At 38.0% G+C, this 26838-nt stretch overlaps 2 long non-coding RNA genes across 2 annotated transcripts; both read left to right on the top strand.

The window, feature by feature from the left end:
* The first annotated feature begins 319 nt into the window (after window positions 1-319).
* Window positions 320-3853, top strand: LOC147833250 (uncharacterized). Its single transcript, XR_015510836.1, has 3 exons — window positions 320-1083; window positions 1484-2730; window positions 2854-3853. It is a non-coding gene; the product is annotated as an uncharacterized LOC147833250 (long non-coding RNA).
* Window positions 3854-19174: 15321 nt separating this feature from the next.
* On the top strand, window positions 19175-26055 carry LOC101886145 (uncharacterized). Its single transcript, XR_015510827.1, has 3 exons — window positions 19175-19291; window positions 23152-23351; window positions 25480-26055. It is a non-coding gene; the product is annotated as an uncharacterized LOC101886145 (long non-coding RNA).
* The last annotated feature ends 783 nt before the right edge of the window (window positions 26056-26838 follow it).

Genomic DNA, 26838 nt, shown 5'->3' with positions numbered 1-26838 from the left:
CATCTCCTGGGACGTATTTCATGCTCTACAGACTTGTATACAGGGGTGTGTATCCACAATGAGCCTGGGTTGTAATATGTACTGTCATCATAGCAAAGACAAAGGAAATAAGTTATTAAAAATTTACTATTGTGTTTAAAAATATCGCTGTTAAACATCTTCTTAAAAAAAATAATTTAAATATTTAATAATATAAAGATGAATATAAATAAAATATGTCATGATAAAAACCAGGACACACAAAACAGGCTACAACTGCTTACAATGCAATGTGTGACACTAAACTGACAAAGGGAACGGAAAAAAAAACTACAATATTGAGTTTGTAAGGCAGGCAAGATGAATCTTTCACAATGTCTTGTGTTGGGTTCTTCCGTTCTCCATTCGCACTCTTTCTCCACATTATAATCGGCTGAATCTGCGAGCTTCTGGCTTCAGTAGCGCAGACAAGAATATCAGAGTAAAATCAGTCTGTGGGAGCGTCTGTGAGATCAGATAGCAGCATCAGCGTATCTCTGCGCCTCTGAGGAATCCATCCGTCGCACTGATAAGCACACAGCAGACATTTAGTCACAGTATCTCGCTGATTCACACGCAGCTAATCTCTCGTATTATATATAACACACACACAGACTCAGAGCTGGACACAAGCCGGTTGCTGCTTTTGCACCTTTACAGTTGAAGTTCCTCGGGCTTGCTTCATAGTGTGTGTTTCATTAACAATAATACTGACGAAAAAAGTTTGTTAACAAGGCGAACATGAGACGATGGTATTATTAGATATTAACGGATAACTAGGACAACATGGATTTAATTTTTTTTTTTAAACCCATCCCATCAATGAATCTGTTTATTTAGTTAATTAACCCTTGTGTGCTGTTGGGTCATTTTCGTCCACTCTGAAGCCCCGTTTACACTTGTGCGTTTTAGTTTTAAAACAGCGTCTTAGATCAAAAACGATCTGCGTCCACACTAGCGTTTTACCTATCGTCTCTGAACATATCTCCGTCCACACTACGCCACCAAAAACGTATATCACGTGACCATTCGCGCACTCTGGGCATGCGCGTTCTAGTATACCCTGCTGAAAAATCCAGCTTAAACCAGCCTAGGCTGGTTGGCTGGTTTTAGCTGGTCGACCAGGCTGGTTTTAGAGGGGTTTTGGCCATTTCCAGGCTGGTTTCCAGCCATTTCCAGCCTGGTCTTAGCTGGTCAGGCTGGAAAATGACCAGCTAAATCCAGCTAAAACCAGCTTGACCAGCCTGGTTTAAGCTGGACATAGCTGGTTTTGGCTGGGCTCCCAGCCTGCTAGGCTGGTCAAGCTGGTTTTAGCTGGTCATCTCTCAGCCTGACCAGCTAAAACCAGGCTGGAAATGACTGGAAACCAGCCTGGAAATGGCCAAAACCCCTCTAAAACCAGCCTGGTCGACCAGCTAAATCCAGCCAACCAGCCTAGGCTGGTTTAAGCTGTTTTTTTCAGTAGGGTAAACAGAAAGCATGCGTCTCGCTCGGCATTTGGTTATTGTTAGTTAACAAACGCCGGTTGAACATTAAACGCGATGGCAAAGAAAGCAAGAGAGGTATTTTTGTGGACAGACGACGAGGTCGAGTTGTTACTAAACGTAACAAATGAATAACTGCACAATGGCGCCTAAAACAGACAATAGTGCAAACAACGCTCCCATTTCTCTGTCCATGTTGTTGTTCACAGTACGTCTTCCAGTAGCGTTTAAAGCCATGTGTTATAGTCATGTGATAGAGGCTTGACGAATAAGGGAAGGATACAGTGACGAAGGCAATGACACAAAAGTCCCAATCAGGTAGCGAATCTCAGCAGATTTTTCTTTGATTATTGATGTAATCTCGACTAAAACATGAACAGAGGGCAGGACAAAGAGTAGCTACTCCCATTTTTAAAAACAGCCAATGTTTATTTTTATTTATTTATTTTTTTTATCACAGCTCTTCCAGTGAGAGTGATTGAGCTCAAAGGCATCAAATGAAAAGCAAATGAGAAGTCTTGAAAGGGGCGGGGCATGTCAGATACTTTGGATGTCAAAAAATCGTTGATCCATTTAGGTGGAAGTGACAAACTGCAAGCTTTTGATGCTTATTTCAGGTTTATGTCTTCTACACACATATGTTGTTACTATTTTGGAGCACACTAGCTTATAGATATCCCTCAAAGTAATATCTAAAATACGTTATAATAATGTCGTGGGACCTTTACAGTCCCTCAGGTTTGCTCCATACCAGGCATTGCAGAGGGTTTGTTGTTTCTCTAGCTATCGGTTCTGATAAGCCACTGTTGACATTCTTTCATTCGCCCTGTTTTTGTCCTGAATTTCAGTCTCAACAGCTGTTTAGAAGAGCTTATAAAGGGAGTAAGACAGAGCATTCAGAGCAGATTTTAGAAATTATAAATCCTGGAATCTTGGAATGTTTCAATCATTATGCAAATAAACCCCAAGATTACATAAAGATTTTGCATATTTTAATTTATTTTTAATACGATGAACCCCTTGAGATGTACAATCTTATTTTTCCATGGTGGATCACAATCACACTATAACAACAAAACAAACCACAAATGAAGATGGCATCCTTGAGACAATATCAAACTACAAAACACAAACTTTAAATGGAAAAACATTAGATGCAAAATGATCTCTGTTCACACTAATCTACGGAATCAACCACAGAAAACACTGTATTCTATATGCCAGGCCAGTATTCAGTAATGTTGAGTTTATAAGTGGTGTATATTTCAGATGCAAAGGTGTATTCAGTGCCCCCTAGTGGATTTGTGATCTGAAGCATGCAACAAAATGTACCCTAAGTAACATATTTTAGGAAAAAAACGTTTTCAGCACCCACTAGTGAATTTGTGATTTAAAACATGCAACAAAACGTACACGGAGAAACGTATTTTACATTTTAATAAAATTTATTCAGCGCCCTCTAGTGGATTTATGATTTAAAACATGCAACAAAACGTACCTAGAAAAACATATTTTACGTCTTAGTAAAATTTATTCAGCGCCCGGATTTATTACCTGAAATGTGCAACAACTTTACCCTTAATAACACATTTTAGATATAAAAAAAAAACTTTTCAGCGCCCTCTAGTGGATTTGTGGATTGAAACATGCAACAACCTTACCCTAGGAAACATATTTCAGATTTTTTTAAAAATTGTATCGCCCTCTAGTGGACTTGTAGACTGAAACGTGCAACAAAGGTACCCTAAGAAACATATTTCACATTTGCAAAAATGTAGACAGCACCCACCAATGGATTTGTGATCTGAAATGGCATCAAACTGTACACTAAGTAACATGTGTCAGATTAAAAAAAAAACGTTTTCAGCGCCCTCTAGTGGATTTGTGGATTGAAACATGCAACAAACTTACCCTAAGAAACATATTTCAGATTTTTTTTTAAATTATCGCCCTCTAGTGGATTTGTAGACTGAAACGTGCAGCAAAGGTACCCTAAGAAACATATTTCAGATTAGCAAAAATGTAGACAGCACCCACCAATGGATTTCTGATCTGAAATGTGCAACAAACTGTACACTAAGTAACATATGTCAGATTTAAAAGAAAACGTTTTCAGCGCCCTCTAGTGGATTTGTGGATTGAAACGTGCAACAATATGTACCTGGAGCAACAAATTTTATGTTTTACTAAAATTTATTTAGCGCCCACTAGTGGATTTGTTACCTGAAACATGCAACAAAGGTACCCTAAGAAACATATTTCAGATTTGCAAAAATGTATTTGGCGCCTACTAGTGGATTTGTGATTTAAAACGTGCAACAAAATGTAACCTAAGTAACATATTTCAGATTAAAAAAAAAAAAATTTCAGTGTTTTCTAGTGGATTTGTTACCACCATTTTTATTGGATCCTTTTTTACTGTTATTCGAGTAACTTTTTAAGACTGTCACTTTTACTTGAGTAAAAATTTCCTGAAGTACTTTTACTTGAGTATAGATTTTGGATACTCTCCCCATCTCTGCTTATGAGTGACTTTTATGTGTGAAATCAATGGCAAAATGTAAATGAAATCTCTGTAACATTAAGTAGATTAAGAATAAGCTTCTTATCTGGGATTTAAGGTACATGAATGGATAATTGACCATAATCTCTAAAGTAAACGAAAAGTATGTGGCTACTGGTTTCATTTCTCAGCCAGGATTATGCAAGAGCTTTGGGGGTGTTTCAAAAGATATGAATAATGACCAGTTTCAATTAAAGAGAAGCTTTTGCTATTCATCGAGCATATCTTAACTTAAAAGTCTGGAAGTTTTTGGAAGTTAAATTCTAAGTTTGTTAAAAATGATTATATGATGCATTCCTCAAACCATTATTTATTCATAAACTGTATTATGTTTTTATTAATTGTTTAACTATTAATTATTTATTCATTCATTATTTTATTATTTTTTCTTTATTAATTTGTTCTTATTATTCATTCATTCACTTTTATTATATATTTATTATTTTTTATTTGTTTGTTTTATTTTTATCTATTTATGTGTTTATTTATTTTTATTGGTTATTTATTTAATATTTAAAATGTATTTGTTTATTTATTTATTTTTACACATTTTTTGTTATTAATTTTTTTGTGTTTATTTATTCATTATTATTTTTATTTATTTATGTTTATTAATAAATTTATTTTTATTATTTATTAATTTTAAATAATTTATTTGTGTTTGTTTATTTATTAATTTTTATTTATTCATTTTTATGTGTTTATTTTTTATTATTTAAGTATTTTAATAATTTTGTATTAATTTATTTGTTTGTTCATTTATTTATTTTTATTATTTATTTTTATTAAGGTATTCATGCGTTTACTTATTTTTATCATTTATTTATTCATGTGTTTATGTATTTGTTTATTATTTATGTTTATTTATTTATTTATTTTCGTTTGTTTGTTTATTTAATCAGTTATTACACCACAAAAATGCTATATTTATAAATTCTTAAAAATATTTCTAATATATCTAATATATCTAATATATATATATATATATATATATATATATATATATATATATATATATATATATATATATATATATATATATATAGATAGATAGATAGATAGATGTAATTTTCCTTAAAACAAGTTAAATAATATAATTAAAAATGTATGTATATATATATATATATATATATATATATATATATATATATATATATATATATATATATATATATATATATATATATACATAGAAAATGATTCTTGATTCAAGAATTTTTAGAAACAACACTTTTTTCAGTGTAGCATTATTACCATTTCCTTTAAAATAAACAACTAATTTTAAAATAATGATTTACTCTCAAACATCCTGTTTGCTTTGGTTTGTTTAAACTACTGTGCGAACATGCAAACGCAATTTAATCCGGCAACGGATGACTAGAATAGCTTTTCACTTGTAGCGCAATCCATCATTCACACACATTGTCAAAAGATGAGGTCGTTCTTTCTTTTTTTTCAAGGAAGGTTACATCAGGATAAAAATGACATGTTGCTTCTTGACTCGCTGTTGACATTTTCCCAAGAGAAATGTTGTAGAGACACTCAGGCAACTCTGTCACAGTTGTAATTCAGAGGAAACAAGATCAAAGAAAACCTGTCAGAAAACAAGTATGCTATCATGTTTACTTCAACTTTTTGAAACAAAAACATATACAAGTGGAACAAGGCGAAGCACTGTGGCTCAATGGTTAGCACTGCCGCCTCACAGGTGGTGCTGGTTCGAATCCCAGCTGAGCCAGTTGGCATTTCTGAGTGGAGTTAGCATGTTCTCCCTGTGTTGATGTGGGTTTCATCCGGGTGCTCCGGTTTCCCCCACAATCCAAACACATGTCCTATAGGGGAATTGAGCTAAGTTGTCCTTAGGGCCTACTCACACTATGCCATCCGTACCGTGCCCAGGCCCGTTTCCCGGATCGTTTGAGAAGTGTGAGTGCGCTGAATCGGGCTCAAGCACGGTTCACTTGGCCGGCCCTGGCCCGGTTGGAAGAGGTGTGCCTGAGCGCGGTACACTTGGGCTTTGGCGCGGTACGCTTGTGTGTGAGCGCGAAACGCGCCAAAGCCCGAAACCGAAAGCGAGACGTGACTTTTAAGGGACTGTTTGATATGGATTTATTAATCATTCTTACTGTTCAGTGATCGCAAACTGCCGTAGTTTATTAAAGACGCAAACTCCTCACTGCACGCCAGCTGCGCACCTTCAGCAGATCTCCTCATTCCTGCAGCACGAGAGCTTTGATTGTTTATGAGCGCCAAAAGTGGCGGATCTGTTCGGTAAAATATCTGACTGTGTGTCCCCGCATCCCTAAGGACTGTTTGGCGAAATATTTGACTGCATGTCACTGCATAACAAACGACTGAAAGGATATAACTAGAGAAATCTCCACTGTGCTGCTAAATGAGAGCGTATGGCAAGCCGTTTTAACATTTAAACCTTGTTCTGGCTATCCATAAATATATTTAGAGATATAATTATATATTTTGACAAGTCATTATTATAATTCGACTTGTCAGAATGACAATTAGAGATATCTGCAATTACAATTGTACTAGTACGAAATCAGATTGGAGATATCTGCAAATATATTATGACTAGTCATATTCCTCCATTGACTTCCATTGAAAAATATTTGCAGATATCTCTGAGTTTTGACTCGTCAAAAATCCAATTCAAGATATCTACAACTGTAATTCGACTATTAGTAAATTAATTAGAGATATCTTCAAATATATTTGTAAATATCTCTAAATATTACGAATTAAAGACATCTGTATGACTAGTAAAAACTCAGTTAGAGATATCTCTAATTACAATTGTGACGAGTCAAAACTCATTTAGAGATATCTGCAAATATTTTTGAATAATTGTTATTCTGACTAGTCGAATTATAATTATGACTAGTCAAAATATAATTAGAGATATCTCTAAATGTATTTATGGAGTCAGAACAAAGATTTAAATGCTAAAAAGGCTTGCCATAGAGAGCGCTTCTGAACAGCGCAGCAGCGATGACGTAAGCGTGCCGTGGCCCGGTATGGTGTGAGCGCGGGCCGTCGGGGGAGACGGGAGGGGGGACAAGCGTGCTTTGGCCCGGTTCGAGGCAACTGTACCTAGTGTGAGTACGGCCTTAGTGTATGAGTGTGTGTGTGAATGCGAGAGTGTAAGGGTGTTTTCCAGTGCGGGGTTGTGCCTGGAAGGGCATCCGCTGCTTAAAACATATGCTGGAATAGTTGGCGGTTCCTTCCGCTGTGGCGGCCCCTGATAAATAAGAGACTAAGCTGAAGCAAATTTAATGAATGAATGATTTATTGGTACAAAATACATGCAGATCTATTGTCTCATATTATCATAACAATAGGGAAGTGCCTGAAGCTGAATAACGTATTTAGGATGGCACACATAATTTCTCATATGCGATCAATCACACATGTAGGTGTAGAAATGCGAGGACCTGAAAAATCCGGTTCCTACTGAATGAATGAGAATAGCCCGAGGTGAGGATTTTCAGGTATAAAGATGATAATGACTCACTTCACACATAACCATCGCTCTTCTGAAGATCCTCTTTGTGGAGAAATGGCCACAGAAGAGATAAACTTACGGTTAACCCCACCCACACATAAACCAGCTCTTAATTATCAAAGAGAATGAAGTGACTTGATGTTAGTCGGATCACATTTATTCGGCTCTAATAAGCACATGTGAAAAAGGAGAGCCAGACTAATGAATATGCAATTGACAAATACAGTTGAAAGCAGAAGATTACATACACCGTATAAAAAAAGCATACAACCATTTAAAATAAGTCAGATTTTAATGTAACTAAACTTCCCTTTTAGGTAAGTTAGGATTGTCACATTTGTTTCTGTTATGCTAAAATTGTTATAACTTTTCTTGAAAGTCAAGTTTACATACAATAAGATTATTCTGCCTCTGTAAAAGCTCAGATGATGGTGTCAAGGTTTTGGAAGTTTCTGATTGGCTCATTGACAACATTTGAGTTCATTGTAATGTAATGTAATGTGTATTTATCAAGCGACAACCTCCCGCTCTCCCTCAGGAAGCCAATACGGAAGTAACTAAAACTGCAATTCATCTGAAATTCCGCTAGTCCTGGCCGCTCCTGGCTCCAAAACAGAGCAAATTACAATTGAGCCCACTGTTAAAATGGCCAACTTTACCGCAGAAAAAAAGGTGTTTACAGCCTGCTACAAAAAAAGATTTTGGTTAATACAGGTAATATTACCCTTCATGACAACTGTGAGGGGGGTGAATTTTTTTATAACTCACCCGTTTCCTTTATATTAAGTTATATTAAGTTTGCATAATTAAGGGCGTGGCCACTTGAGTGACAGTTAGGTCTCGTTGGTCGCCATCACGTCACCTCAGCGGAATCCTGCAGATTAGCCACTGAACTCGGCATATTTATCATATTTCTGTGTTGTTTTATGTGGCTTTACACAGTCAACTGCCTTTTGGACTTGTTTCCTACAATTATTAGATGGCATGGCATGCTGAGTGAACTTAATTGTGCTCACAAACCATTAACGTGGCCTCCGTTTCCCATGTGAGTAAAGTTATATACTTATATACCATCTCTATACATGTATTTGTTTTATTTAAGATCATTTATCGTTTATATTTATATTTAGAGCTGTAATGCACTCCAGAATCTGACGGATTGATTAGCTGTAGGCTCTAGAACAGTCATCTGAAGCGTTGTCATATAGTGTTATGCTGGATTTCATCAATAGTCTTACAGTAACTAACACAGACTTTATCTGAAGTGTTTGGATGTAATTCGTGTTTTCCTCCTGTTGAAAAACCTCATAAGAACAATGTTTAGTGGCTCAATGTATTACAGCAGTGTTTTTAAAAGTCTAAACACTTTATTGATATAGTGTACAACCAAGCACAAGTGGTCAGAATACAAACGAGTCGCAGGTGATAAAGTATTAAGCGTTCTCCCAAAGTAAAGTGTGTCTGAACCAGGTCCAAGCTAAATGCTAGCAGGTGTTTGTAGCTCCGCTCACTCTCCGCCTCTTTGCCCTTGTTTGGTATCCCGCCGTGGGTGTGATGACGCGTGACCAAAATGGCGACGGTTGGCCGCGCCTACTTGTGGCTTCTTTTGCGCTCTTCAGAAACGTCACGGATACTACGTCCATGGTATTTATATAGTGCATTTATTGTGTATGGCCATACACCCAAAGTGCTTCACAATCATGAGGGGGGTCTCTCCACAACACCACCAGTGTGCAGCATCCACTTGGATGATGCGACGGCAGCCAGAGGACAACGGCGCTAGTGCGCTCACCACACACCAGCTATTGGTGGAGTGGAGAGACAGTGATAGAGCCAATTCGGTGGAAGGGGATGATTGGGAGGCCATGATCGTAAGGGCCGATAGAGGGACTTTGGCCAGGACACCGGGGTTACACCCCTGCTCTTTCACGAGAAGTGCCATGGGATTTTTAATAACCACAGAGAGTCAGGACCTCGGTTTAACGTCTCATCCGTAAGATGGCGCCCACTGACAGTGTAGTGTCCTCTTCACTTTTACAGGGGCATTAGGACTCACACAGACCACAGGTTGAGCGCCCCCTGCTGGCCTCACTAACACCACTTCCAACAGCAACCTAGTGTTCCCTAGTGGTCTCCCATCCAGGTACTGACCAGGCTCAGCCCTGCTTAGCTTCAGTGAGTAACCGGTCTTGGGCTGCAGGGTGATATGGCTGTGGCCATAATTGGAGGCACAACTGTAGAATAGTATTTGAGCAAAACCTCAAACACACTGCTTCCTTCTGTGACAACATGGGGAAATCAACAAAAAAAGCCAGATTACAATTAGCTAAATAACACTGGGAAAAAGACTCATTTTTATAGACATGTCCTGTGGTCTGATGGAGCCAAGATTGTGTGTGTGTGTACGTGTTTTTGTGACAAATCAGGACACAAATCTGTATAATGACATGGGTATGACACAGGTATTACAAAAAGGAGGTGAAATATGAGGACATTGGTGACGTCCTCATTTCTCAAAATGCTTAAAAATCCTACAGAATGAGATTAATCAGAGAGTAAAGCTGCACACAGTCTCCTGTGATGGTTGGGTTTAGGGGTGGGGCGGGGTGAGGGCAATACAATGTAGGGTTTTGACTGGATATGAATGGATAAAATGAATGGAAACCTATGTAATGTCCCCACTTTTCACAAAAACAAACGCGTGTGTGTGTGTGTGTGTTTGGATGCATGTGTATGCAGGTCTGAAATAGGAGTGTTCCAGCTTTCAGCAATCAGATGGAAATATAACATGTCAACTAATCCTCCAAGGGTTTTCTCATTTTTCTCAAATCTTCTGACTTTTGGCAATATTTTGCCTGGATTTGGTCAACTGATAACTTTAAATGTGGGATAGGCATAATTAATAGTATCAAAGAGTGCTGGGACTGAATGAGAGGAACAGTATGTGCAGATCTCTTGTTAATGGTTAGTCAGGATCAGCACGACCTGCATCATTGTTTCCCACATTTTATTTATGATGCTAACAGACATGGGTTCCCTAATGAGACAAATTAATCACTGGCAAATAAAGGGGTGGTGAGATCTGAAATGTCAGGCATTAGAAGGGCTCGTCTGAATTCTGAATAACTGTTCAATAAGGTCACGTCACCGGCAATGGGAAAATAAATGGTTTTAAATTGAGCTGCTGTAAAGATTAATGTGCATTGAAACATTATTGGAAAGAAATAAATCAAAATGCTTAAGCTCCATTTCTGATGAAATCCCCTATTATTAATATCTGAAGCTGATTCCCAGACGTGCACCAGTAGGATTGTTTAACATCAGAGAAGTTGAACGGAACAAGCTCACTTTTTCACAATCTCATGTTAATATTGAGTGCCTCGAGTATTACCCATTACTCAAGATTACCCATATTTCGTTTTTAAATACTTTTAAGACAAAAACTACAGGGAAAAAGCACCTGGAGGCATGCTGTGGGTGGAGCTATGCTGAGTCAACAATGCTGTGGGTGGAGCTATGCTGAGTCAACAATGCTGTGGGTGGAGCTACTGAGTCAATGCAGTAGGTGGAGCTGCTGAGTCAACAATGCTGTGGGTGGAGCTATACTGAGTCAACTATGCTGTGGGTGGAGCTACTGAGACAACAATGCTGTGGGTGGAGCTATACTGAGTCAACAATACTGTAGGTGGAGCTACTGAGACAACAATGCTGTAGGTGGAGCTACTGAGTCAACAATGCTGTGGGTGGAGCTACTGAGACAACAATGCTGTGGGTGGAGCTATACTGAGTCAACAATGCTGTAGGTGGAGCTACTGAGACAACAATGCTGTGGGTGGAGCTATACTGAGTCAACAATGCTGTAGGTGGAGCTACTGAGACAACAATGCTGTAGGTGGAGCTACTGAGTCAACAATGCTGTGGGTGGAGCTACTGAGATGCTGTGGGTGGAGCTATACTGAGTCAACAATGCTGTAGGTGGAGCTACTGAGACAGCAATGCTGTAGGTGGAGCTACTGAGTCAACAATGCTGTGGGTGGAGCTACTGAGACAACAATGCTGTGGGTGGAGCTATACTGAGTCAACAATGCTGTAGGTGGAGCTACTGAGACAACAATGCTGTGGGTGGAGCTATACTGAGTCAACAATGCTGTAGGTGGAGCTACTGAGACAACAATGCTGTAGGTGGAGCTACTGAGTCAACAATGCTGTGGGTGGAGCTACTGAGATGCTGTGGGTGGAGCTATACTGAGTCAACAATGCTGTAGGTGGAGCTACTGAGACAGCAATGCTGTAGGTGGAGCTACTGAGTCAACAATGCTGTGGGTGGAGCTACTGAGACAACAATGCTGTGGGTGGAGCTACTGAGTCAACAATGCTGTGGGTGGAGCTACTGAGATGCTGTGGGTGGAGCTATACTGAGTCAACAATGCTGTAGGTGGAGCTACTGAGACAGCAATGCTGTAGGTGGAGCTACTGAGTCAACAATGCTGTGGGTGGAGCTACTGAGACAACAATGCTGTGGGTGGAGCTATACTGAGTCAACAATGCTGTAGGTGGAGCTACTGAGTCAACAATGCTGTAGGTGGAGCTACTGAGTCAACAATGCTGTAGGTGGAGCTACTGAGTCAACAATGCTGTGGGTGGAGCTATGCTGAGTTAAAAATGCTGTGGGAGGGGCTACTGAGTCAACAATGCTGTGGGTGGGGCTACTGAGTCAACAATGCTGTGGGTGGAGCTATACTGAGTCAACAATGCTGTAGGTGGAGTGCTGAGACAACAATGCTGTAGGTGGAGCTACTGAGTCAACAATGCTGTGGGTCGAGCTACTGAGACAACAATGCTGTGGGTGGAGCTATACTGAGTCAACAATGCTGTAGGTGGAGCTATTGAGTCAACAATGCTGTAGGTGGAGCTATTGAGTCAACAATGCTGTAGGTGGAGCTACTGAGTCAAAAATGCTGTGGGTGGGGCTACTGAGTCAACAATGCTGTGGGTGGGGCTACTGAGTCAACAATGCTGTGGGTGGGGCTACTGAGACAACAGTGCATTGGACAAAGCTACTGAGACAACAGTGCTTTGGACAAAGCTACTGAGACAACAGGTCTGTGGGCGAAGCTACTGAGTAAACTGACATACGGAGTCAAATTAGGGCCATTAAAATAAATACTGCAGCGCAAATAACGCAAAACACCAACGCATTTGATTTAGTGGCTAATTCGTATGAATCTGCATGATCTCATACGTACAATTTAGTATGATTTACTCATTCCTGAATGACGGTTGGGTTTAGGGGCGGGTTGGGTGCCACTTCTCTTTTTAAAATCGTACGTTTTTATAGGACTGAACTCGTATAAATTCGTTCTAATTAGCCACTAAGTTCACAAAACGTAAAATAGTTATGTTTCGTGGTGAGATCAGGCTGGAATATCTGGCATTTTCTAGAACAGGATCCAGCTCAAATTAAGCACTGCCTCTGTGTATATATTTTTTAATTTCTGCTTAACGAAAAGAAGATTTTTTTCAAGACATTTCTAATTTTAGGGTGCAAGTACACTTGAAGTCAGAATTATTCACCCTGCCGTGTTTTTTTTGTGTTCAAATATTTCCCAAATCATGTTTAACAGAGCAAAGGAAATTTTCACAGTATTTTCTATACATTTTTTTCTTCCTTTTATTGACTTCTTAAAAGCAGTTCTTAATTTAACACCATTTTAAGGTCAATATTATTAGTCCCCTTAAGCAATACTTTTTTTCTACTGTCCACAGAACAAACCATCGTCATACAATAATTTGCCTAATTACCCTAACATGCCTAATTAACCTAGTTAAGCCTAGTAAATGTAAACTTTAAATGTCACTTTAAGCTGTATAGAAGTGTCTTGAAAAATATCTAGTAAAATATTATGTGCTGTCATCATGGCAAAGATAAAATAAATCAGTTATTAGAAATGAGTTATTAAAACTATTGTTTAGAAATGTGTTGAAGAAAATCTTCTGTTAAAGGAAAATTGGGGGGATATATTCAGGAGTGCTAATTATTTAGGAGGGCTAATAATTCAACTGCATTTTATAGTATAGAGTGAGATGTATTAATAAATGTTTTCCTTTATCCCAAGTAGTGCTGCAATCCTTTTTTTTCTTGCAGTTTTGCTAAATAATCTAATTAAGGTCTTGAGCATAAATGCTTGTCCCATGTTAACCTAAATCATAGTCCTGTTAATCCAAACAGCTATTATCTGATGTAAGTGTCATTGTGAATGACTGACTGCGAACGGGAACAAAAGCACAATAATCACAGCTCAGCCTGAAATAATAGCATTGCTCTAAGATTCCCACGGGTATTGACGCATCAACACATCTGTTAGATGGGTTCTCTCTTCTGACGCCAACCCAGTTTTGATGCTTTGCCGGACACGCTTGCTTGACGAAACCCTCTCAAATCTCAAAACCAAGGATTAAATATTTAGAGTAGCAGAAATTTACAGGATAAATGTTTGAAGAGCAAAAGATAAATACGTAAAAAGCATTGCACATTTTTGCTGTGACGTCATTGAAAGTGACCTTTTAGCAGTCCGATAAGGCGCAGCTGGATTCGTATTCACAAAAGTAGCACGAACAAGTTCCTGTCTTGTATGTTGCCTCTTCTTGTTGTATCAATGAATGCCTCCTCAATTGTAGGTCGCTTTGGACAAAATTGTCTGCTAAATGCGTGTCAGACATTTTTACACTTGATGAAAGATCATCATCTTCAGCTTAACCTCACGAAAACAGAAATGCTTGAAGTTTCTGCCAACCCGACTCTACATCCCAACTTTTCAATCCAGATGGACGGGGCAACCATTACTGCATCCAAAATAGAGTAACGATTAATGACCAACTAAACTTCTCTGTCCACATCTCTAGAACTGCTCGATGGTGCAGATTCACACTCTACAACATCAGAAAGGTCTGACCCAGTCCTGGATTGGCTAATCGGGAGGACCGGGAGAATTCCCGGTGGGCCGGTCCGTTTTTTGGCCGCGAGGGCCGGTATCCCTAGCTCCAGAATCTGTTGCTTACAGCAGTCATACTTTTTAAATTAATGTATCTATTTACTTGACCACAGTCTTCTTATTCAATATTTTACCGCAGCTCTGCTCTTTTTATCTATTTTCTCGCAGCCTCGTGATCAACATGCAGCCTGCAGGTTGATTATCATGTAACTGTTGTGGTCGAGTGGTTAGCATGTTAGGTTTTGACACCACTGACCTGGGTTTGATCCTCGTCTGAGAATTTTTTTTTTTCATTTTTATTGTTAAGACATAAAATAGTTAGGGTTGTTGAACATTTTAAGTTCTAAAGCAGCTGTTTTCTCAAAAAAGACGTGATAGTTTAAATAGAAACTGAATTGGAAATGACCTTATTTCAATATAGTCAGTCGTGAACTGAGGTGGGCCGGTCTGAGGCTTGAAACTCCAGGGCTGAAAAGAAGTCCAACTCCGGCCCTGGTCCGACCCTTCCTATCTGAACATGCAGCTCAACTCCTTGTTCAAGCTCTTGTTCTCTCCAGACTGGACTATTGCAACTCTTTACTAGCCGGGCTCCAGGCTAACTCTATCAAACCTCTTCAGCTGCTTCAGAACGCAGCAGCACGAGTGGTCTTCAATTAACCTAAAAGAGCACTCTGCTACTCATTCGTTTGCACTGGCTGCCAGTTGCTGCTCGCATCAAATTCAAAGCTCTGATGTTTGCTTACAAAGCGATTTCTGGCTGCGACCCTTCTTATCTGCTCTCACTTTTGCAGATCTATGTGCCCTCCAGAAACTTGTGTTCTGTGAATGAACGTCGCCTCGTGGTTACATCCCAAAGAGGGAAGAAAACGCTTTCCCGAACGCTCGCGTTCAATCTGCCCAGTTGTTGGAATGAACTCCTTAACTGCATCAGAACAGCAGAGTCACTCGCTGTCTTCAAAAAGCAACCAAAAACTCAACTATTTAGTCTCCACTTTCCTTACTAATATGCAACTCCCTCTCTGACTCCTCCACTAACTACAAAAAAAATTACTAGTGAAAAAAATAAAAATACTAATGTTTTCGTTGTTTTCTTACACTTTCTTTACACACCTGAAACTTGCCTACAGCACTTATTCATTGTTGCTCTTATAGTTGTGTACGTTGCTTCCTTGTCCTCATTTGTAAGTCGCTTGGGATAAAAGCATCTGCTAAATGACTAAATGTAAATGTCTGCTAAATTAGTACATCACAATTACTAAATGTAATGTAAACGAAGAGTTGAACAGGCCCTCGCTTTGCTTCAGGTCCACATCTGCTGGTCTCATGGATGAAATGTGAGAGGGTCCAGGAGGAGAAGTGTGCACTCATTGACACTCTATCACTGTTCTCCTCCATTTCATCTAAATTAAGACTCGCACAGTGGAAAACACGTATTATAAATATAGTATGGCTTCACCTGGCAATGCTTAAAGAGCATTGGTCATAAGACCTTATGTCTGTTAACTGGGACTGTCAAGTCTGTTATTCCTATATTATATAACCAGATATTACACACTCTATGAAACACCTAATTTACAGTGTTAATATGACAAGCTTTTAATTTTTTACACTACCTGACAAAAGTCTTGTCGTCAATCCCAGTTGTAAGAGCAACAAATAACTTCTAGTTGATAATTTGGGAAAGTGGCAGATATTTCAGATGAATCATCTGTTGAACTTTATCCCAATCATCACAAATACTGCAGAAGACCTACTGGTACCAGCATGGACCCAAGATTCTCATAGAAATCAGCCAAGATTGGTAAAGGAAAAATCATGGTTTGGGGTTACATTCAATATGGGAGAGATCTGCAGAGTGGATGGCAACATCAACAGCCTGAGGTGTCAAGACACTTGTGCTGCCCATTACATTACAAACCACAGGAGAGGGACAATTCTCCAGCAGGATAGCGCTCCTCATACTTCAGCCTCCACATCAAAGCTCCTGAAAGCAAAAATGATCAAGGTGCTCCAGGATTGGCCAGCCCAGTCACCAGACATATACATTATTGAGCATGACTGGGGTAAGATGATGGAGGAGGCATTGAAGATGAATCCAAAGAGTCTTGATTAACTCTGGGAGTCCTGCAAGAACGCTTGCTTTGCCATTCCAGATGACTTTATTAATCAGTGATTTGAGTCACTGCAGGGATGTATGGATGCAGTCCTCCAAGCTCATGAAGGAGTCAGACACAACAGTCCAAACACATGCGCTATACAGTAGATGAATTGGGTAGGCTAAATTGTCCGTAGTATATGTGTATGAATGAGTGTGTATGGATGTTTCCCAGTGATGGGTTTCAACTAGAAGGGCATCTGCTGTGTAAAGCATGTGCTGGATAAGTCGGCGGTTTATTCCGCTGTGGTGACCCCAGAGTAATAAGGGGGCTAAGCCGAAAAGAAAATGAATGAATGAATGAATGAATGAATGAATGAATGAATGGCTAGAATAATTTGTCCTGTCATTCCCATTCAATCAAATAGAGTTTATAATAATAGCATCATAGATCGAAATTGAATTTTTATAACTTTTAATATCTCTAAATACTTCAAATATGTTCTTTTATGTGCTTACACCCATCTCTCTTTTTCTACCACTTTCTCATGCTTTGTGGTCAGACTTGACAGAAAGTAAATCACACGTTTTTTATCTCATCCTCACCATAATATCCAATTTCACCACAGCATGGATAAGGAGACGTTGTAAAATCCAGGCTGGTTATTGCTCTTATGTCGTAACATTTTTCATGTTTTATTTTGTTTCTTTGGCTTGCTTTTTGAAATCTGTCTGGCAGACTCTTCAACATGTCAGTTTTCCAAGAGGTGTAATACTGACCTGGTTTCACAATCTGAGAAAATCCTGAACTGTGATTTAAATTCCAAAAACCTAGTATAAGAGTCATTACATAAGGTAACAACTAAGATTCTTACTCAATTCTATAATTTACACTCACCGGCCACTTTATTAGGTACACCTTACTAGTAGTTAGACCACCTTTTGTCCCCAGAACTGCCTTAATCCTTTGTGATATGGATTCAACAAGGTACTGGAAATATTCCTCAGAGATTTTGCTCCATATTGACCTGAAAGCATCACAGTTCCTCCAGATTTGTTGGTTGTACATCCATGATGTGAATCTCCTGTTCCACCACATCCCAATGGTGCTCTATTGGATTATGATCTGGTGACTGTGAAGGCCATTTGAATACAGTGAAGTCATTGTCATGTTTTAAAAAACCAGTCTGAAATGTATCATGCTTTATGACATGGTGTGTTATCCTGCTGGAAGTAGCCATAAGAAGACGAGTACACTGTGGTCATAAAGGGATGGACATGGTCAGCAACAATACTCAGGGAGGCTGTGGTGTTGACATGCTCAGTTGGTACTAATGAGCTTATAGTGTGCCAAGAAAATACCCCACACCATTACACCCTCACCACCAGCCTGAACCATTGATACAAGGCAGGATAGATCCATGCTTTCATGTTTTTGATGGCAAATTCTGACCCGACCATCCGAATGTTGCAGCAGACACCGACTCATCAGACCAGGCAACATTTCTCCTATCTTCTATTGTCCAATTAGGTGTACCTAATAAAGTGGCCGGTGGGTGTATATGCCATAACAAAATCGCTCTATGGTCCATAATGGTTCCTCAAATGCTTATATTTGTACCTAAACATTTAAAGAGGTACACTTTGTACTTTATAGGTACTTAATACCCCTTGAGGTATTAATAGGGTCTCTTTAGGAATGTGTAGCTTTCAAAAAGGTATCACCCCAATGACAGCTCTTGTACCTTTTTTTTCTCAGGTAGGTCCTTATTGACCATATTTGGAATGGCTGTGAATATTAATGAGCTTGACTCTGGAAGCTCAGTGCCTACTTACTCACAAACACACATACACACACACTTCTGTACATGGTTTACAGTAAAACTTCATAGGTGTAATGTATTTTATGCTGTACAAAATTATCATTATATGGCCCTACCTCAAAACCTAACCCTCATAGTAAACCTGTGGCAAATTTTGACCCTGGTAAGTATGATTTTTAAGTGTTTTGAATTACAGGGACATGAGGTTTGTCCCTGTAAACCAGCTTAATAAAGTACGAGTAAGTCATATGCCGTTATATAACTGTGTCTCTGTGAACCACATAAACCTGCATACACACACACACACACACACAGAAATGCCAACTGACCCAGCCAGAACCTGAACCAGTGACCTTCTTGCTGTGAGGCGGCAGTGCTAACCATTGAGCCACCGTGACGCAGCAGATTAATGTAAATTCTGCTCAGATTTATTTGACATTTATGGAATTATGGATTTGACTCTCAAAAAATGAGCGCTGAAAAACAGTATTGCTTCAATCTAGTAACTATAAACTAACCATTACGCTAAAGCAGGTCATTCCCTCAGCATGTTATTCCACCTCTGTCAAGTGAAAAATATCTCCGGCATATTAGATTCTCATGATGTATCTCTCTGAGTTATCAGTTTTCCAGCTATCCGTAAATGGCAGATCTTCTTTTGGCTGACCTCTCCGAGCGCAGGCAGGCAGGCCCTATCAAAAGCACAGGGGTAAATCTGAGTCAAACCCACAACAGATTTGACTGATTGCTGCTTTCTGGGACGGTTGTAACTGTGCTATTTAGCGTGGGCTGTAAGGTAACAAGATCTCTCTAAGAGTGCTTTTGTTTTGTGCTGCATTTGTAGGTGTTTTACTTATTTATTCTGTTAAAGGGCACCTAGTTTACCCCTTTTTAATGCTTTAATATTATGTTTGTTCTGAGTGTGCCAGATTAGGTTCAGTTCTAAACACAGTTCAGATTTGTTTATTGTAATGTGTTAAACAGTGTCATGTTGGGTTTGTGTACACAGCTTGTTTTTAGGGGTGTGTTGCTTCACGTGAAAATTAGTTTAGACTTCCCGCCCAACTTAACAAGGGGGCGGAGCCAAGAGCTTCCCCGCTTTGTGTATTGCAACAGGCAGGCAGACAGAGAGAAGCAACATGAGTGAGAGGATCAGCATTTAGCCGTACATGTACGACTCGGACACAGACCAAGCAGAGACGACAAAATGTGTCTTTGAATAAATTTACACCCAACTATGTGCTAGTTTAAAGTTCTGAGCGTGTACACCGAGACTAATAACCACGCACACTGAATTTAACTTTGACTGAGACTATAACTATAGGGTGTCACACACCGGACGCTCAGAGCCACGACACGACACACCAGATTTAGAATAAAACTATTCACATGGCGCTCTGTGGCCTGGCAGAAATATAAACCGTGCCCTAGGTTGTTCTGTTTGGCGAAATATCTGACTGCGTGTCACCGCATCCCTAAGGACTGTTTGGCGAAATACTTGACTGCATGTCACTGCATATCATACGACTTAAACGATATAACTAGAGAAATCTCCACTGTGCTGAGCGAGAGCGCTCCCTGAACAGCACAGCATCGATGACGTAAGCATGGCCAGGCCCGATTGTATTTGAGTGCGGGCCGTCGGGGGAGACGGGACAAGCTTGATTTGGCCCGGTTCCAGGCAACTGTTCATAGTGTGAGTACGGCCTAAATTGCTAGCTCAGATTGTTTTTCATAACTGTTAATGTACTCATTTATATTAACATGTGTAATTGTTGGTAATTTAGGTAGAAATCAATCCCAATAGTGCTATAATTGTTGTCACTTTCACAAATGTGTTAATTTCACAAGTTAAAAAAAAGTAAGTACACAAGCTGTGATTGTTTAAAAGAAAGTAACTGTTCGTTATCAGTGTTATATTTAAAAATAAAAAGATCTTATCAAGAAGTGTTTGGATTAGCCTACTTTTACAAATAGTCGACTATGTTTTTATACAAATCTAAATGGACATATTTCAAATAATGTTTTTGCTGAGATGGCCAGTCAATTTGAGAAATCTTTATTATTTTTTTGTACTACATAAACATGTAGTTTTGAGTTGCGATTACGCAATGACGTCATCACGCAAACTAATATGTTAATAAGAACCTATTTATAGTGCATCTGGATGTAATGTAATGTTTTAATATAATATATTACACGGCCCTGTGAGAGTAGAGACATAACAGGCTAGCGCTTTTCAGATACTACGTGATGACGTCACTGATATGTAAATTAGTGCGTGACGTCATCTGGCAACATTTAGCTACTTTTCATTGGAAATAGTTGACAACACTGACTGGGTGTGTTTATATCAGGCCAATAAGACGGAATATACACTATCCGCTTGTTAAGTGGTGACGTGTTGGTGACGTATGTAATACGGTTACTGGGTCCAAGCCGCCACTCTTTTGAGTTGAGAAATCATTCGTTCATGATCACTTTTTACTCATATCACACATTAAAGTTAATTTTAGATAAAGTCATAGTGTACATAATCTCTGGGCTTGCTACATCACAGATACCAAAATTTCAACAATTTATAAAAAAATGAATGACTTTCTGGCTATTGGATAATAGGCATGGACGTATAAATTGCGATCGTGACTTTCGAAAGTATTAAATCGCTTTGTAGATGTTTATTATTATCATTTCACAAGGCTCCCCATTCAGTTGAAGAGTGTTTTTTTTTCCAGTTTTTTTTTTATTATAATGTCTTTGAAGCATTACATAAAGTAATAATACAACAATTCGTGTATATATACTATATCCAAAAACATTACTATAGCTACAACAACAACAACCAAAAATGATAATGAAGCAAAAACAACAGGAGAGAGAAAAAAAATTACATAATTAAAAAAAAAATAATAATAATAAATAAACTAGTCTTACAAATACTTCTATACATATAAACATAAATAATAACTTAGGAAACAATCATTGACTACAGCGGGGGATCAGTACTAGATAAAAATTCCTTCATGAAATCTAACATTACATCATGTTTTTTGTTTTTACAGTTTTTCGCAGTCGCTTTGGTGCGTTTCTCACAACACTAGTGCATTTCTGCACAACAGTTAATGCATTTCACAAAACAATTAGTACAAACTGCAAAACCTAGCTGATAACCTGCAAAAGCGCATCACATGCTCAAAATGGAGAGCTATTTGCACAGCCATTTGAAAACAACAGCAAAGTTAGACATCACTGCATTTAGTGAGGTATCTGAGTACAAGACACTGAATATGTATGTTTCACATTTTTACTGCATTTGCTCGTTGCAATTCTAATTTATTCACAGCATTGTTCAAAAGAATAAATACACCCTTATTTACAACAAGCATAAGCTTTCTTTGGGTAGAGCTGTGCACAACTGTACACAACATTGCAGTACATATTGGAACTGAACCTACAACATACACAGGTCTGTAAATCATTCATCAAATTGTTCAATTTAGAAGACATTTTCAGAAAAATAAAGATTTAATTTTTTTTATCAAATTTGCTAGACAGATTTTGACAACTAGTTCCACATTTTTGTATGTAATGACTCAAGTAATGAAGTGAGGACTATTAGTTTTATATGGAATGACTATTCAGCATTCACAAGTTTAGTTCATTTTGACTGACATGACAGAAGCAAACGATAATGTTATACATGGCATAGAGTTGTGTGAAAGCAATTGATGCATGTCCAAAAGCATCTGCAATTCGCTGGAAGGAATGAGAAACTGCTACTAGGATGTGCACAAATGACTAATTGTTTTGAGAAATGCATTGACTGTTGTGCAAATGTAAATAGTGTAGTGAGAAATGCACCAAAGCGACTGAGAAAAACTGTAATTTGTATTAGAGACTTTTTCAAATTTTCCATTTCTAATATAAAAGTATTTCATTTTGGTAGTTGAATAGAGCGCTTGGACCCGGAAGCTGCTTCGCGTGACGTCACACTTAACAAGCGGATACCTGGATATATGTCTGTCCAAACAGCTTGAAAAATAGATTTTTTTTACCATAGGTGCCCTTTAAAGGGTTAGTTCCCCCCCAAAATGAATTGTGAACATGCAAACTCCACACAGAAATGTCAACTAGTCCAACCAGGACTTGAACCAGCAAAGTTCTTGCTGCGAGTGATGGCGTTGGTTTCCTCCGGGTGCTCTGATTTCCCCCACAGTCCAAACTCACGCGCAATAGGTAAACTGAATAAACTAAACTGGCTGTAGTGTATGAGTGTGTGTGAATGCGAGTGTGTATTCCCAATACTGGGTTGCGGCTGATAGGGCATTCGCATATGCTGGAATAGTTGGCAGTTCATTCCGCAGTGGTGCCCCCTGATAAATAAGGGACTAAGCTGAAATGAAACGAATGAGTTATATCAGATTACACTGCATTCATTAGATGCATTTCATTGGTTCTTTTATTCCATGGGAATCCAACCCATGATGTTTTCTCACAGTGGACCAATATACAAGCAGCAAATGCTTCTGAATGCAAAAAGAGAGTGGACATCCCTGCTTATTCCTGCGGTCACGTTTTCATTGTCCGTCTCAAATAGCTCTGAGTTTGTGTACGGCTGTCCAGCATGCAACGTGGCTCCTGTCTGTTTATTTGCAGACGTCAGAGATGCTCGGTGTGGTCAAGTGACTGCTGACTTCATGGAGTCTGAGAAGGTGACCTTGCCCTCATTGTCTATAAACATCAACTGGAGGTCAGCCAGCAGTCAGACCACACCGACGAGCATTTCCAGCACCGCTGCCCGAGTCCTGGAGGATCTGCTGTGTCCATCTGCCTTCAGCGCTCAATATTTACCCAAGGTAATGTCAAGCACCAAGAGCCTACCGTGGCATTATCCTTTAATGGGTGTAGATATACTGACACGTCATGAGTGTGCAGAATGTTTTCCGTCATCGTGTGACTTTAAGCCAGAACTAAATATAACCAGGGAAGAAATGAGCACCTGGTAAAGCTGTAAATACGGCTTCGATAGATGTCACCACGGTGGCTTCCCGATTGCTGCTTTTCATTCAATCATTAAGAGTTCAGTGGGGTTTAATTACCTAATGACAGATTGTGTTTGAAGGGGAACCAATGTTCTTTATTCACCATTCAAATATTCACATATATTGGGAACGAGAGCTTGTAATTTTGTTCAGTATTGATGCATATATTGATGCATTTAAAAAGAATCTATAGCAATTATGAAAACATCTTCACAGTTTTAGATGTAATAGGTTTATTGAAACAATACATTGGTTTCAGTTTAACGCATGGCTGAACATATATTGATGTATTTTTGTTTATGATTTGCATAGGAACACATTTCATGTATGAAATTGTGTTACGTGCTATATTAGAGAGAAGTACTTATTGAACGCAAATAACATTTTAAAATATTTGTATACAAATTATCTTGATTAATAAAATATATCAAACATATGTATACAATCACACAATATTTGTCAAACTGCAGTGAGTTTATTGATCTGCTGCCACTGTATGTGGGTGGAGTAATACGCAAGAGTGAAGAGGCTGTACAAGTTACACAGCTAAGAGCCAATCAGATTCAAGAACCAGACAGAACTGTTTTGTGTGTGTGTGTGTGTGTGTGTGTGTGTGTGTTTATATACACACACACACACACACAATTCCAACCTAAATTCCAACTAAATTTAAAACCCGATTTTAAAATACACAAATCCAATTCGTAAGTTCAAAACATGAATTAAAATACACAAATCCAGTTCATAAGTTCAAGACATGATTGTTTAATGCACAATCCAATTCGTAAATTAAAAAATGTATTCAAACTTACACAAATCCAATTTGTATATTCAAAACATGATTTAAAAATACACAAATCCAGTTCGTAAGTTCTAAACTCGATTTATTAATACACAAATCCAATTTATAAATTCAAAACCCGATTGTTAAATACACAAATACAATTCGTAAACTCAAAACCCGATTCACAAATACACAAATTCAATTTGTAAATTCAAAACACGATTCATAAATACACAAATACAATTCGTAAATTCAAAACACGATTGTTAAATTGTTAAAATACACAATCCAATTCGTAAATTTAAAAATGTATCCAAAAATACAGAAATCTAATTCGTAAATTTAAAACATGATTCAAAAATGTACAAATCCAGTTCGTAAGTTCAAGACACGATTGTTAAATACACAAATCCAATTTGTAAATTCAAAACCCGATTCGTAAATACACAAATCCAATATGTAAAATCAAAACATGATTTGTAAATACATGAATTCAATTCATAAAATCAAAACACGATTTATAACTACAAAAATCCAATTCATAAATTCACAACACGATTCGTAAATACACAAATTCAATTCCTAAATTCAAAACCAGATACAAAAAAAATAATTATATATATACAAAATACACAAATCATATATATATATATATATATATATATATATATATATATATATATATATATATATTTATTTATTTATACTACCTGACAAAAATGTCTAAGTACATTACTTTCTGTTACGTGACAAGAGTTTTGTCTAAGTCAGACCTTACGGTCCTACTTAAATGATTAAAAATCTAGGTATGGTCATATTTTATTTTGGTAAAATAAACACAATCTAGAGGCCTTTGCCTTTCATATAAGCCACTTATGATACCAAATGATCAACTTGAAGCCAAGTCATTATTTATTGGGACAACATGAAGGAATTGTATGGAACCCCGCATTTTTTACAGTGCAGGTTAACAACAATATACTGTGTGATTTTCAAATTTCATATGTAGTTCAGTGTGGCTGTTAGTGTTTCTTTGTATTGTGAAATTCGCTATCAATTTCTGCCTTCAGTGTGTGCTTGTGCTTACATCATACATCTGCATAACAACAGACAATATTTACTGCTCATGATGTTCATTGTTTACCCTTTCTTTGACAGTAAAGGTGACTCTTGTATACAAGGAGATTCCTGTATATGATCCAGCGTCCGTGACATCTGAACGTATCATGGCAGCTCATGCTACTTTTAGCATATCGAGCCTCATGACTGGACTCGCTTGTCATGGAATTTATCCAGAATATTCTTGCAGAGACTTTCACAAAGCCTCATGTAAACACCCTCCACTGAAGCTTTGATCAACATATACTCAACAGAGCTTGTCTCTTGAATTTCTCTAATGCCTGATAAAAGTTTACGAGATGATTAGATGATTGTTGTTAGTATACTCTGGGATGAACTACATGTGTTATCGCTCATGGCAAATAAAGTGCACATTAAATGCAGAACAGAACATCACTAAAACTGCACTTTTATTGAGAATAAATTCAAATGTGATGTGAGATGGGAAAAGTGAGTAGAGCAAACTTGGCAAAAGCCTGACTCGAACCCATTTAACTGCATTATGAGCTAGTTCTCAGTACTTAATGTAATGTGTGATAACAACCCAGGCTCATTGGAAATATGTGCCTTGGACTATTATTATTGAGAACTGACAAATATATACCCTGGACTACATTACAGTTTTTCCTAATTGCTTTGATGCAGCCGTCCACTGAAACTCCACATTTTCAAAACAGTTAACACACAGGCCTAATTAGCAGCACTCATGGTTGAAATGACACATTTTGCTTGCAAAACACACATACCGAGTCAAAACATTTAAAATATGCAACAAAAGCTAGTTTTACCTTCAAACAACACAACTTGCAAACAAGTATAAGAGCTCTTTCAATTAATCATTACACAATGGACAACAAAATACAAAATACAGAAGAAAAAAGCTGTTTAATCAAAACAGGTTTCGTTTAAAAGCACCAAAATACATAGTCTATATTTACTGAAAAATGGATCAAAATAATAACTTTCATAGCGGGTGTACTCATTTATGCTGTGACTGAATTAAGAGTATAAGCCAGTGCAGGTTGGTATGATCAAATGCTTTGAAATAAAATACTGGAAATCAGATTAGCTGGAAAATTCTGGGCTTGGAGGAGATACGCCTTCATGCTTTTGAAATGAGATCAATAGTAATTAGAGTAGTAGTAACCCTCTGGTGCACTGATCAATCAACTATGAATAATAAAAAGGTGCAAAGAACAAATAGGAAGATGCATTTATTTACGCAGACTGCTGCTTCCTAATCCACAGAAATATAGTTCAAAATACTGATGATTAAATATGAATGTAGCTGAGCATTACACATATACAATTGATTTCAGAATTATTAGCTCTCCTGTATATTTTTCCCTTAATTTCTGTTTAATGAGGTGATTTTTTAACACGTTTGTTATCATGATA

This window comes from Danio rerio, chromosome 16 (genome assembly GCF_052040795.2).
Source record: "Danio rerio strain M-AB ecotype USA chromosome 16, GRCz13ab, whole genome shotgun sequence".
Lineage (NCBI taxonomy): Eukaryota > Metazoa > Chordata > Actinopteri > Cypriniformes > Danionidae > Danio > Danio rerio.
The sequence above is the reverse complement of the archived record's forward strand: the minus strand, read 5'-3'. Positions and strand labels throughout refer to the sequence as shown.